At 42.1% G+C, this 11,659-nt stretch overlaps 1 protein-coding gene across 2 annotated transcripts in view; it reads left to right on the top strand.

Moving 5' to 3' along the window:
• Positions 1-287: 287 nt before the first annotated feature.
• plekhh1 (pleckstrin homology domain containing, family H (with MyTH4 domain) member 1) overlaps positions 288-11,659 on the top strand; it is a 52,659-nt gene continuing 41,287 nt past the window's right edge. For both annotated transcript variants that reach the window (XM_084742329.1, XM_084742328.1), the window contains exon 1: positions 288-874. The gene's annotated coding sequence lies outside the window, so the exon portion shown is untranslated. The remainder of the gene's footprint in view (positions 875-11,659) is intronic.

Genomic DNA, 11,659 nt, shown 5'->3' with positions numbered 1-11,659 from the left:
ACATGAATGTGGCTCCAAGCTAAGGACCTGCAGTGAAGATTTAGGGAAAAAAACTTTGCGTACATGACATTTATTTAGTCAACTTGTCATGTTGGGGCTTTAGGAGACTTGGATTACACCAGATGAGCAGTATGGAGGCATTTTATGTTTTTTTTTCTGTTATATTTTTATGTTGAAAATGAGTCACCATTCACTTACATTGTTTGGGAGATTCTGCAACTGTCAAACTCCAAAAGTATCTTGCAGACTAAAAAACTAAGACCAACCCTCAATTCATTTCACTCACTTCATCAAGAAACTTTTTTGTATTAAACCAACTATAATGCAAAGTATTTTACTATTTAAAAAAACATCTTAACAGGATCTTTAATTTCCATTGTATCAAGCTATAAAATAAACTCTGGCTCTGTTGTTGTATGAGACTGTAGGGCAACAGACTTTTTCCTTCAGCTCAAAGAAATCCTCACAAGACTGTGTTTACATCCCAAATGAAAAAAAAAAAAAAAAACCGAGCCAGCCTTAATGCAATATCCTGAGCAGCTCCTGCACATGAGGGGGGGCCTGACTCCTGGAGAAATTTGATCCTGCAATGGGCCCTTTAAAGGAATATGGGATGAGTCTGTTGAATGGAGCTCAGAGTGAGAGTCCCACTGAAGTCTGCGCTGCGGAGAGACACAAGGACAGACAGCAGCGGGACGAGACATGAACCACTGTCAAACGCAGAAATGAATGAGGAATGAGAGCACAGAGACAGAAAGTCGACGGACCGAAGAAAGGAGAAGAAGTTATGAGCCGAGTCGCGACGAATTACCGGGGAAGGTGTCCGTGAGCGGAGAAAGCCGACAGAGGAGGAGAGACACAACAAAGTCACAAGGTAAAGTAGCCGTGAAGGCTCCGCTACAGAAAGCGATTTATCTCTTTACGTCCAGCATATCTGCGCTGTGTTTGATGCAGACGCCAAAGGTTAAATTTAACCAGGAGGCAGGAGGTTGTTGGGGACAAAAGCCGCAGCTGCAGCTGAGTATTTTGAGTCTGAAGTCTGGTTGAACTCTTTTTTTTTTTTTTTTTTTTTTCGCTGACCGACAGTTTTACGGTTGTTACTCTTCCACTGAGCAGCGCGCCTCTGGCACACCTGTTCCTTGTGGCCTTTTTTGGACAAAATCTTGGCCACTGCTCGTCCTTGGAGCTCCTCTGAAAACATTTATTAAAGCTGCTGAGTCTATATGTGAATCCCGAGGAGAAAAACGTCAACTTTAATGGGAAATGTGTGTCTGCAACACGCGCACGCCTAATGTGCATCTGGAGAAATCATGATGGTCCACACTGCTGCATACATCAGCCTGACCCCTCCAGCTCCAGCTACACTGTTTCTGACAGGCCAGGGGAGTAATGGATTACATGTAACGGGATTCCGTAATTAAGATGCCAAAAAGTAACCTTATCCCATTACAGTTGCAGAAAAAAAAGAGGTCGTCAAGTCAGAGCTGCAATGATTGATCACGAATTAATCAGTTTGAGTCATTTTTAATGAAAAAAGTCAAAGTTCTCTAATTTTAACTTATTAATTATGATTATTTTGTGGTTTCTTTACTCCTCCATGACAATAAATGAAATATTTTTAGGTTGTGGGCAAAAATTACATTTCAAGACGTCAACTTGGGCTTTGAGAAACACTTATTGACATTTTTCATAATTTTCTGACATTTTATAAACCAAACAACCAATCGATTAATCGGGAAAATAATTGATAGTTGCAGCCAAAATCAAATTACAGACACATTTAGTAAAAATAAGGATTATTTAGCAGGATTACAATTTAACATTTTTTCATTTTAACATACAGAATGACACACACACTATGACACTTGACGGGTCTCAGTGCAACTAGCTAAGTTGCAGCTAAGTAACTAGTTAGCTACTCGGACCAAACACTGATGTTAGCTATACAGACCAGCCACTGACATTAGCTACACAGGCTAACACTTAATCTAACGATTTAAGTAACATAACTAACTAATTTAGCTAATGGTAAATTGACTACTGTGAGGATATTTCTCTGTAGTGATATTTCCCAAGTAGATGAAATCTGGTCTACATGAAGACGTTATTTCAACACATTTAATTTTTCATATAAAATGTCAGAAATTATAAATGTTGTGTGCTGCCAACAAGAATCCTCCAGGACATCGAAATGGGAGAGATTCCTATAGTAAAATAAAGAAAGAGGACGTCTTGCTGTAGTATTTGGGCGTTTTGGTTACAACTTCCAAAGGTATATACACTGGGACGTAGTATGAAGAGCGACAAACAATCCAGCACTTACCGTATTCTTGCATTGTATCCTTTGTATTGTGTTGTATGTATGTGTGATGTGTCAGTCAAACAGCTTGTTGTATAGCATGAGTGTCCAGTGCCTTGGACCGTCCTGGGCAGCAGGGACGGGTCAACACATTTGAAACTGCTGTCCGTTATGAATAGGTATAAGTATGGACCATTACTACAGTGTAGATCCTGTGGGATGTCAGTTTATGGGATGTATGTTTATGTATTTTTGCTAACTCTGGCATATTTACATCATGTATTACACACTGATGTTAATTAATATGTTCTGTCCCTGTTAAATAAATAAACAAAGAGACGGTGGGGATTAGTTGTGGGGCAGTTGAGTAGTGAGGCTAAAGATTGAGCACTCTGGCGTCTCAGGTTCAAAACCTACCTGTGCCAAAAGATTTTACTGGTTTTCAGCTGAGAAATTTTCCTAATTAGGGTCCAACGTGCAAAACCCTGTCAAATATGGTCTGTATGTGAGCGTTCAGTCAACATCTTCAAAGAGTCAGCAAATAAACTTTCACTTTTGGACTAATTCTGAACGTCTTTTCACCGGTCACCATAGTCATCTTTTTAATGTCTTTTCAACTGAAAGATGCTCACTGGGCTGTATTGTCCCAGTTGAGGACAAGGTCTCTTTAAGAAGCATTTTGAATAGCTAAATAAGATTTGTTTCACTTATTCTTTTTTGACAGTTTCTTAAAAAATATGTTGTTTTTTACTGCATATTTTTTGAACTACCCATATATTCCGTCTCACGAAGTCTGTTTAGGGATGTCTCTACTATAATAAGACATTTTTCTTCAGAAATGTCCAGAAATACGCTGCAGTGCTGCAAAACTTTTTAAGTGTGTGTGCAGGACAGCAGAGCTGCAGAGGTAGATGTTTACACCTCAGAACAGAAGAATGTCAGGGCCTGTGTTTAAGCCTGAGACTGATAATGAGTGTGGTCAGTTTGCTGAGGCCTGTCATTAACCTGAGCTGAGCTGGGAGAGAGCTGCAGGTTTGCTTGTTGGCAAAAGGTGGGAGGAAAAGGAAGAGATGGGGGAGGGAAGAGAAGGGTGGGAAAGGTGCTGCAGGAGGAGAGGGAAGAAGAAGCGCAGGAGGATGGAAAGTGAGAGGTGTTGGAGGAGGAGGAAGGGTGAGGCAGATAGAAACAGGAGGGGGAGTTAGACAAGACAGATAAGATGATAAATGTTAAGAGAATAAACGTGAGGTCTAGCTATGATTTAAAAAGTATTCTGAAGCCTTGCATGGCCTCTGCAGTGCTTTAAACGTCCAACATGAGTAACTGCTCTGTTAAAATTACCTTTGGATCTGAATTATTACAAGATAACAATAAAAATTATGTTGAAAGCGGTTATTTATAAAGTTTTAAAACACTCCCCTTTTACACTGCGTCTCTGTTTTCCAGGAACAGAGTCAAAGGTTAAGAAATGTGGAGATTCTCCCTCTTTTATTTATAGGACGACATCCCAGCTGCGCACTCTGAGGAATAAAAGTGATAATTAGAACCATGAAGAGTTCCTCGGCTTGTCCCCGTAGAACAACCCTTTTTGGTTCCTGGCAGAACCTTTTATCAAGGGTTGCACTTGGATCCGATTCAGAGAGTTCTCCCTACAACCCAACATAAAGGGTTATACCTAGAACCATCTCTGAAAGGTTTCACCCCAAACCCTACATAAAAGGTTCTACTGAGAAACACTTTAAGGTATAACGGTTCCACCCAGAATCCTCTCTGGGGCTTCTGACGAGAACCTTTCCACCTTGTAAGGGTACTAACAAGAACCCACCCAGGGGGTTTCACTGAGAACTCTATTACATTCCAAGGGTTTTATATAGAACACATTTAGGGTGTTCTATCAATAAACTTTTTATACTCAAGGGTTTTTATCAGGAGGAGGTTTTTACTCAGAACCCTTTTGTATTCCCAGGGTTTTACCTGGAACCCACTAAGCGGGTTCTACCAAGAACCTTTTTATATTCTCAGGATTTTACCTAGAACACAGTCAGGAGGTTCTAGCCCTTTTAAATGCCAAGGTTTCTGATGTAAAACCTACCAAGAACCATCTTGTATCCATAGGTTTTATCTAGAACCCATCCACTGCATTCTTTCAAGAAACTTTAAATTCCCAGGGTTTTACTTGGATTTTAGCCAGGATGTTCTACCAGGAGCCCTATTATATCCAAGGGTGTCATCTAGAACCCACCCAGAAGGTTCTACCAAGCAAACTTTTATATTTCAAGGCTTCTCTTCTGTAAGGGGGTCTACAAAGAACCCTGTCATATACTGCAGATGAGACAGATTTTAAAAATCTATTGCAAATAATTTACAGTGAGAAATTAGCTGCTTTCAACAATCCTTCTTTAAAGCTTTCTTCCAAGAACATTTATTTGGATGTAAAGGGTTCTTAATGGAACCCCTAGTCTTACAAAGAATGCTTATCGAATCCTTTCTTTAAAAAAAGAGTTTTACAGAAGCAAATGGTTCTGGATGGAACCTTGGCCCTCCAGGAAGAACCTCTTTGAAACCCTTATTCGTAAGAGTGTGGTTGTAAAATGGGACCGAAATAGTGAGGCACTACTTTAAACAAAAGTGTGAGGCCTACTTGACCGGATGGGAGTCGACAGAGGTCCCCTTTGTTAAACATTTGGGGCCGCAGAGGAGCTGATAAAGCAATATTTAACACACCCATACTTGACTCCTCGTGCTCGCCAATAATTTGTCCTTGTCTCCTTTTGTACACACGGAGATCTGCCACGCTGACACCAATCTGCAGCGACTGACCCAGATTTACACACATGCTCCTGTGCTGTTTGATGGGAATCTTTTTTTATGATTTGAAGGGGATTGGGGGGGCGGGGGGGTTAGATGCCAAAACGTGGGGAAGCCAAGTTAGACCTCGGCAGAGACAACAACAGTGGGGATTTGAAATGTCTGGTGGGGATGATATCACTGAACCACCTAATCACTTACATCACCGCAGCTGCATGCTCAGCAGTGTGTCAGCAGCATGTGTGTGTGTGTGTGCACGTGTGTCTGTTTCCAATCTATTTCTGTGTGCATCTCCCATCTGTGTCTGTCTGTGCTCTGGTAAGAGAGCGCTGAAAATTTACGACCGGCCCGGGGAGTGTGTGTGTGTGTGTGTGTTTGAATACGTGGTGATGGAGGAGGTTCGAGTGAATGCATGGACTGACTTAAGGCTTGTGCTGCTTGCATCCTTTAGAGCAGCGTTTCCTAAACTTTTTGAATCATGACCCCCAGAATAATCAGGTTTGTTTTTGTGATCCCAGCTAGGGATGTTCCTCGCAACGAATTATAGACCAGTTGACTAGTCTAACAGTAAGAAAACACTCAGACAGCAGTTAAAATTGACTAGAATGTATTAACTGAAAATGTTAAACACTGTCTAGAAAATACTGTGCATTAAGAACCATTTGAAACTGTTAATCACAGTCTACATTCACCAAACCATATTTTAAATGCTGCTGGAACATGTCGCAGTTTGCATCGTGCAATACGGGCATTGCACACCTACAAACCTACAAAACATGACAGCTACTCAGTAACTGCTTCACCTTTTTAGACCAAAATGGATCACATTGTCTTTTCCTACATCAAAATACTAACAAACTGCACTGGTTTTACGAGCTGTCATCTGTCTGACTTAAATGACAACAACATCCGGAGTTGGGTGGGCCATCGGGGCGTTCGCGCTAGGTGAGAGGAGCTGCCATCTGACGGGACCGCAGCCCTGACTAGTGGTTAGCGGCTGCATAACACCTTAGAGGCAACAGCCAACTGGCATTGTACATCAGTAAAATATTGATGAATAGTTTAGCTGACTAGTATTTCTGGTGCCAACTAGGAAGGGTGGCAAAGTTTAATCTTGTAGTCGACTAATCGTGCACATCCCTAACTCCTCACTAACGAATCCATGTTGCAGAAAATCATTTCTTTTCTTTTGGAAACACTTGCACCTTCCATTTCTCTGTCAGGTAAACCACCTTTAGATACTGAACCCTAGAAATCTTCTCGCGACTCCCTTGAGGGTCCCAATCCCTCGGTTGAGAAGCACAAGAGCAGCACACACCCCCTCAAACTTTTAACTGCATGACTTCTAAGAAAAGATGCAGTCAGGCAGCCAGACAGAAGCACAGCACACACAAGGTCCCGCCCAACAGTTTGATAATGATCTCTGATAGCTTCCACATTTTGAATAAAAAACTCTGTTTGCTGGATATCAGATCTCACTCAGTCTGAGGAATAATGCTGTATAACTGTCAGTGTAGTCAGTGGAAAGCAGTTGTCGGCGATGGCAGCAGTAGAAACGATCCTGCTGGGATAGTTGTGGTGGCGTTTCCATTCAGTCGTCTTCCCCAGTGTTTGCTCTGGCCGTGGCTGCGTGCAACTTCTCGCAGCTAGATGGAAGTAGAGAAGCTCCCAGGGCCTTTGTGTCTGTCTGCAGCCAGGAGAGGACTCACCATACTGGGCTTCCTCCTCACCCACCCACCCGCCCACCCGCCCGCTCTGGGTGGCCCGTGTCTTAGCAAACATGGATCTAACATTCAGATTCTGGAAACGTCTCGGCTTTTTCCCAATTGAATGTCTCCAGCACTGGCATAATATACCAGACAGAGAAGATGCTGCAGAAGAGAACAGTATTTATCTGATCGTATATAACAGGATACTCAGTGGAAAACTGTCCTCTATGTCTCTATAAACCATCCCACAATGGAGGGTTATACTCATGCAAAAGGAGAAAATGACACCAGTTTAAATCTTAGCTGTAACAAAAGCTACATTACTCCCACACACACACACAGTGAAAATGACCTCATTTTGGACAGGCTGGTGATGTGAGGTTGATTTCATCCTTATGCACAACAGCTCAGAGAGAAGATATGGCCTTTTGCAACCCCGTACCGCCTTCCTTCCTTTCTCTACATACTTGCAACTAGATGACACTTGGCTTGTGGTGCTCAAAGCCCCCAAAATGCACTTGAAAAACAATGACCCTTTTCCAGAAATCATGACCCTGTTGTACAAGAGAATTCACAGACCTTGTTACCGACCATATCACTGAAGGAAGCGTATATCCACTCATGGACCAGAGGCTTGTGAGGGATTGAAACATTAATACTGTCCTGCTGGCTGAGCTGTGACTTCCCCTTCATGAGTAGATGCAAGCTTCCTTCTGTACGGTGATGTTTGGCAGGTGTAGACAGAAAAAAGTTCCAACATGAATCTGTTCACAACAAAGTCATGATTCATAAGTCATGATTTCACTAATGTCGAGCTTTTCAAATGTATTTTTTGGTGCTTTGAGCACCACAAGGCAAGTACCGTTTCGTTCCATTATATTAAAGAGAAAGCAGACATCTCTACAGCCAGTATCTCCAAACTCACATTGCATTTTCCACTCAAAGCAATTATACAACAACAAAAAAAAACTACAACCTAGAGATTCCCTCTGAAGGTATTGAGATTTGGTATCAAATGATAAGGCATACTCAGTAGTATTGAAGTAATTTGGTCAGAGCCAAAAAAAGTTTGGTACCCAGCCCCATATTTGAGAGAAGGCGGACTCAAGAGCCACACCAAAACAATCTAGATGGATATTTAACACCACAGGTAAGAGAGAGAATATGATTTGGGGGTGAACTGTCCCTCTATATTCACTCTTGCTGATTGTTTAGTTGGGTTCCTAACACCAGCTGGCATGGCCTGTAACACCTACCTAATGTCCAACATGCAGGGAGTGCTAAAGGAGATTTTCTGGGGAGTATTAGCATGGCAGTGCTGAGAGTGTTTAACCATCAAATGGCCTGTTTGCACCCAGCTGTTAGCTGGAGGAGGGCCTGACCTGATCTGTCCCGGCCGGGTCTGCCTTGGCCTCGCCTGTCCTGGGCTGGTCTGTCCTGGCCTGGTCTGTTCTGGGCTGGTCTGTCCTGGCCTGGTCTGTTCTGGCCCTGCCTGTCCTGGCTTGCCCCAGTGTGGTGCAGCAGGGTTCATTCGTCCTGCTTTACTTGACCTTCATATTCTCCCGTCTGTCCCACAGAGTGAGAGAGAGAGAGAGAGAGAGAGAGAGAGACGTTGGTAGCTGGACCTTGACTGTCCGGCCTGGGTACAGCGGTCGACTGCAGAAACCTCCACATGCATGACTTCTGTAATTTGTTTGCGAGGCCTGTATTTATGAGCATGCTAATTGTAGGGAGTGCCATGGTGCAGTTATAGTCGCTGGACTTTGAACGTCTACTGTTCTGCTGACGGTGTCTGGCTGCACTCTGAGTCTGTCTGTCTTTCTGTCTGAATACTGCTTAAAGGGTATTTTTTCAACCTGGATTCTTTCCCATGTTTTTGTGTCTAAGTGACTAATGTGGACAACAATTTTTGAAATTGTTGAGGGAGAGCGCTGCAGCGAAGTGAAACTAAGCTACAACATAATCCCTGTGGGCAACTAGGGCTTGGTATCTTTGAAAAATATATGATACCAGTCCCAGTATCAGCTCCATTAAAGTGATACTTGTACCAATAGAGTATGTCATTTGATGCCTTTTTTAAACGTCGATACTTTTGAACATTTTGGTACCATCTCAGCAGGCTGAACTGCCAACTCCATGAAATACACCATGATTGACTTAACCACCACAATCTATGTAACAGCTAGCTTTAGCAACAGCAGTGGGTCGAAGAACACTTACGGTGATTAGCTGTGAGAAAAACCATACACATTTTTTGTAGATCTGGCAACAAAAAGGATCAAATGCAAGAATCATTTAACTGGAGAATTTTAGATATAACCTGGTACCTTATACGTCTTTCCACTACTACAACAATCACAAAATGTACAGCATAATAACATTAATATTTTTAGTAATGCACCAGATTGGAGGTTTTAGAGGTTCTCTGAGAATCTTTTTCTTATCCAAGCAAAATTGGTGTCGTAACTGAAATGTCCCTAATCAAATCAGTATCAATATCAAATCGAATCAGAGCCTTGTGAATTGAATTAATTTGAGAAACCTGAATCAATACCCAGCCCTACTGCCATTTTGCCATGACGTGTGCTTATCTTGGCTCAGGATAGATCGATCTTGCCCAATATTCCAACTTGAAACTCCAACCTGAATGACAGTTTCATTGCACTTTTGTATGTTGGGGGTCTTTTTTTTTCTGAGCGCAATGGATCACAACATTTGTTTGGTGACAGCAACAAAACAGCTTTTTCTGGTTGAACAAAATGTATCTTTCTCTTAAAAAAAAAGGTATATATCTGTAGTGATCCTTTCCATAATGTTGTCAGACACTGAGAATAGCAATCTGAGCCTGTCAGAGGCAAAAACAAGCACTTTTAGTCAACTTAAATTTGACAGTGTGGAGCATTCAATACTGGTCCAGGCTGAAAAATACAGGCTAAAGTTACCCTCTAACTCTTTAGCACCACAGTTTCATGTTTCATGTTTCATGTGTGCTCTGGACACTTAACCAACTCAAGACGTCTGTGTTTGACGTCCTAAGAATGAGACAATAACTTATCTGTCTAATGCATTTACGAACTTTAATGATTTGCAAACTTTCACTCAGAATCTCACACACCTCAACATCATCACTGGGTGCTTGTGAGTTATAACCCCAAAGTTGTTGTGGCCACTTTTATCTTAAGCTAATCATTTATTGAGTTTGCACCGTAGGGCTTTAACCTTTGTGAATGAGTATCCCTTCAGAGAAAAATAGCCACTCGTCAATCCTCCTCAGGTAAAAATAACCTTAGCGCCCCAGATTCCCACATTCAGCACTCGGGCCATTCATCCTCACACATTCTTTCCTCCTTTCTTTGCCGCGGCGAGCTGACGACCCCCCTCTTCTAGCTGTGATGGGACTGTCATGCAGAAAGACACTATTGTGCTGCGCAGGATCCCGTTTCACTCTTGCCTTGTAATTAAGAGGGGATTGCATGGCGAGGGAGTTGTGGGTGGGAGGGTGGGGAGGTGGAGGTGGAGGTGGGGAGAGACCAGGGGGATTGGGTTAGTAGGTAATTTGGCTAAAAAGCAGAGCGCTGACCTGCTTTGTAGCTCGCAGGCCTGAGAGCCGGCAAGCATGAACCCAACTCCCCCACTGACACACAGCCTCCCTGCTGAGGTTTTGTTCAGTGTGTGTGGGCATGTGGAGAGACTGCGGACAAAAAGGAAAGAAAGGTTACCGGCTCTGACAGTCTCTGTAAGCTGTGAGTCATGTATTTGCACCGGGGTTAGGAGGGTTACTTTAAAAGTGTATTTCCATACAATTACTGATTACCTGTTAACCTAATCCAAGTATCACAATATTAAAGCAAGGCAACTTGTGTACTTTCCGTTACTTTTGGATTACCCCAATACCAAATTCTTTATCCTAATATAGTATTTTATGTTTTTTGTAGGTTCATAAATTGTTTGTCTAGACATTCTTTTGTTATGCAGAAATGCATTATTAACTGTAATTATGGACATTTAAAGGTACTTTGTTAAGTTTACCATTCACACATCACACTCAGGCTTCACGTAAAATGCCATAAGTAGTAGGAAATAGTAGTAGTATTGACAGGTTACCTAGCTATAACTGGATTTCTGTGTCGCTAATGTTAGGTCTGTTTAGTTAATCTTAGTGGTTGGTCTGTGCAGCTAACGTTAGTTTTTCTCTGTAACTAACGTCAGTAGTTAGTCTATGTAGCTAACGATAGTGGTTTGTTCATGTAGCTAATGTCAGTGGTTGGTTTATGTGGCTAACATGGATGGTTGGTCTGTGTGGCTAAGCTTAGTGGCTAGTCTTTGTAGCTAATGTTAGTGGTGTCAATTCATGGATGATGACCACATTTTCACAGCTGGAGGCAGGACTGTCACTGTACTGTGATGTTGTTCCACTTTTCCGATTTAAAGACAAAATGATGTTGATGAATTTCCACCCAATGAAGAGTTCTTTCACTAGAGGCCATGATAATGAACTGACTGTCAGATTAGCTGGTTGCACTCACGTGTAATCCATTACTCCTCAAGCCTGATTTACAGGTATGTGTCTTTAAGGTTACATGTCTCAGAGCAACGCAGAAAGTGAGAGGAAGCTTTCATTAAACTCATGTCCTTGAGGACTCATCATTAGTGTTTGCTTTAGTCACATTTCAACAGTGAATCATGGGAAGTGCGGTCAGCAAAGAGCATATGTAGAGGTTAAGTCACTTTTTTTCTTCTCTAAATGAAAACAGAAGCTGGACTGCTTGAGGAAATACCATCATAAGGTTATTTGCCTGTGATGATGTTTATGCACTCTCTTTAGGCAGATATTTGCATTCTTATT

The sequence above is a fragment of the Lutjanus erythropterus genome, chromosome 18 (genome assembly GCF_056507025.1).
Source record: "Lutjanus erythropterus isolate fLutEry1 chromosome 18, fLutEry1.hap2, whole genome shotgun sequence".
NCBI lineage: Eukaryota > Metazoa > Chordata > Actinopteri > Lutjaniformes > Lutjanidae > Lutjanus > Lutjanus erythropterus.
This window is presented reverse-complemented; position numbering and strand designations above follow the sequence as displayed.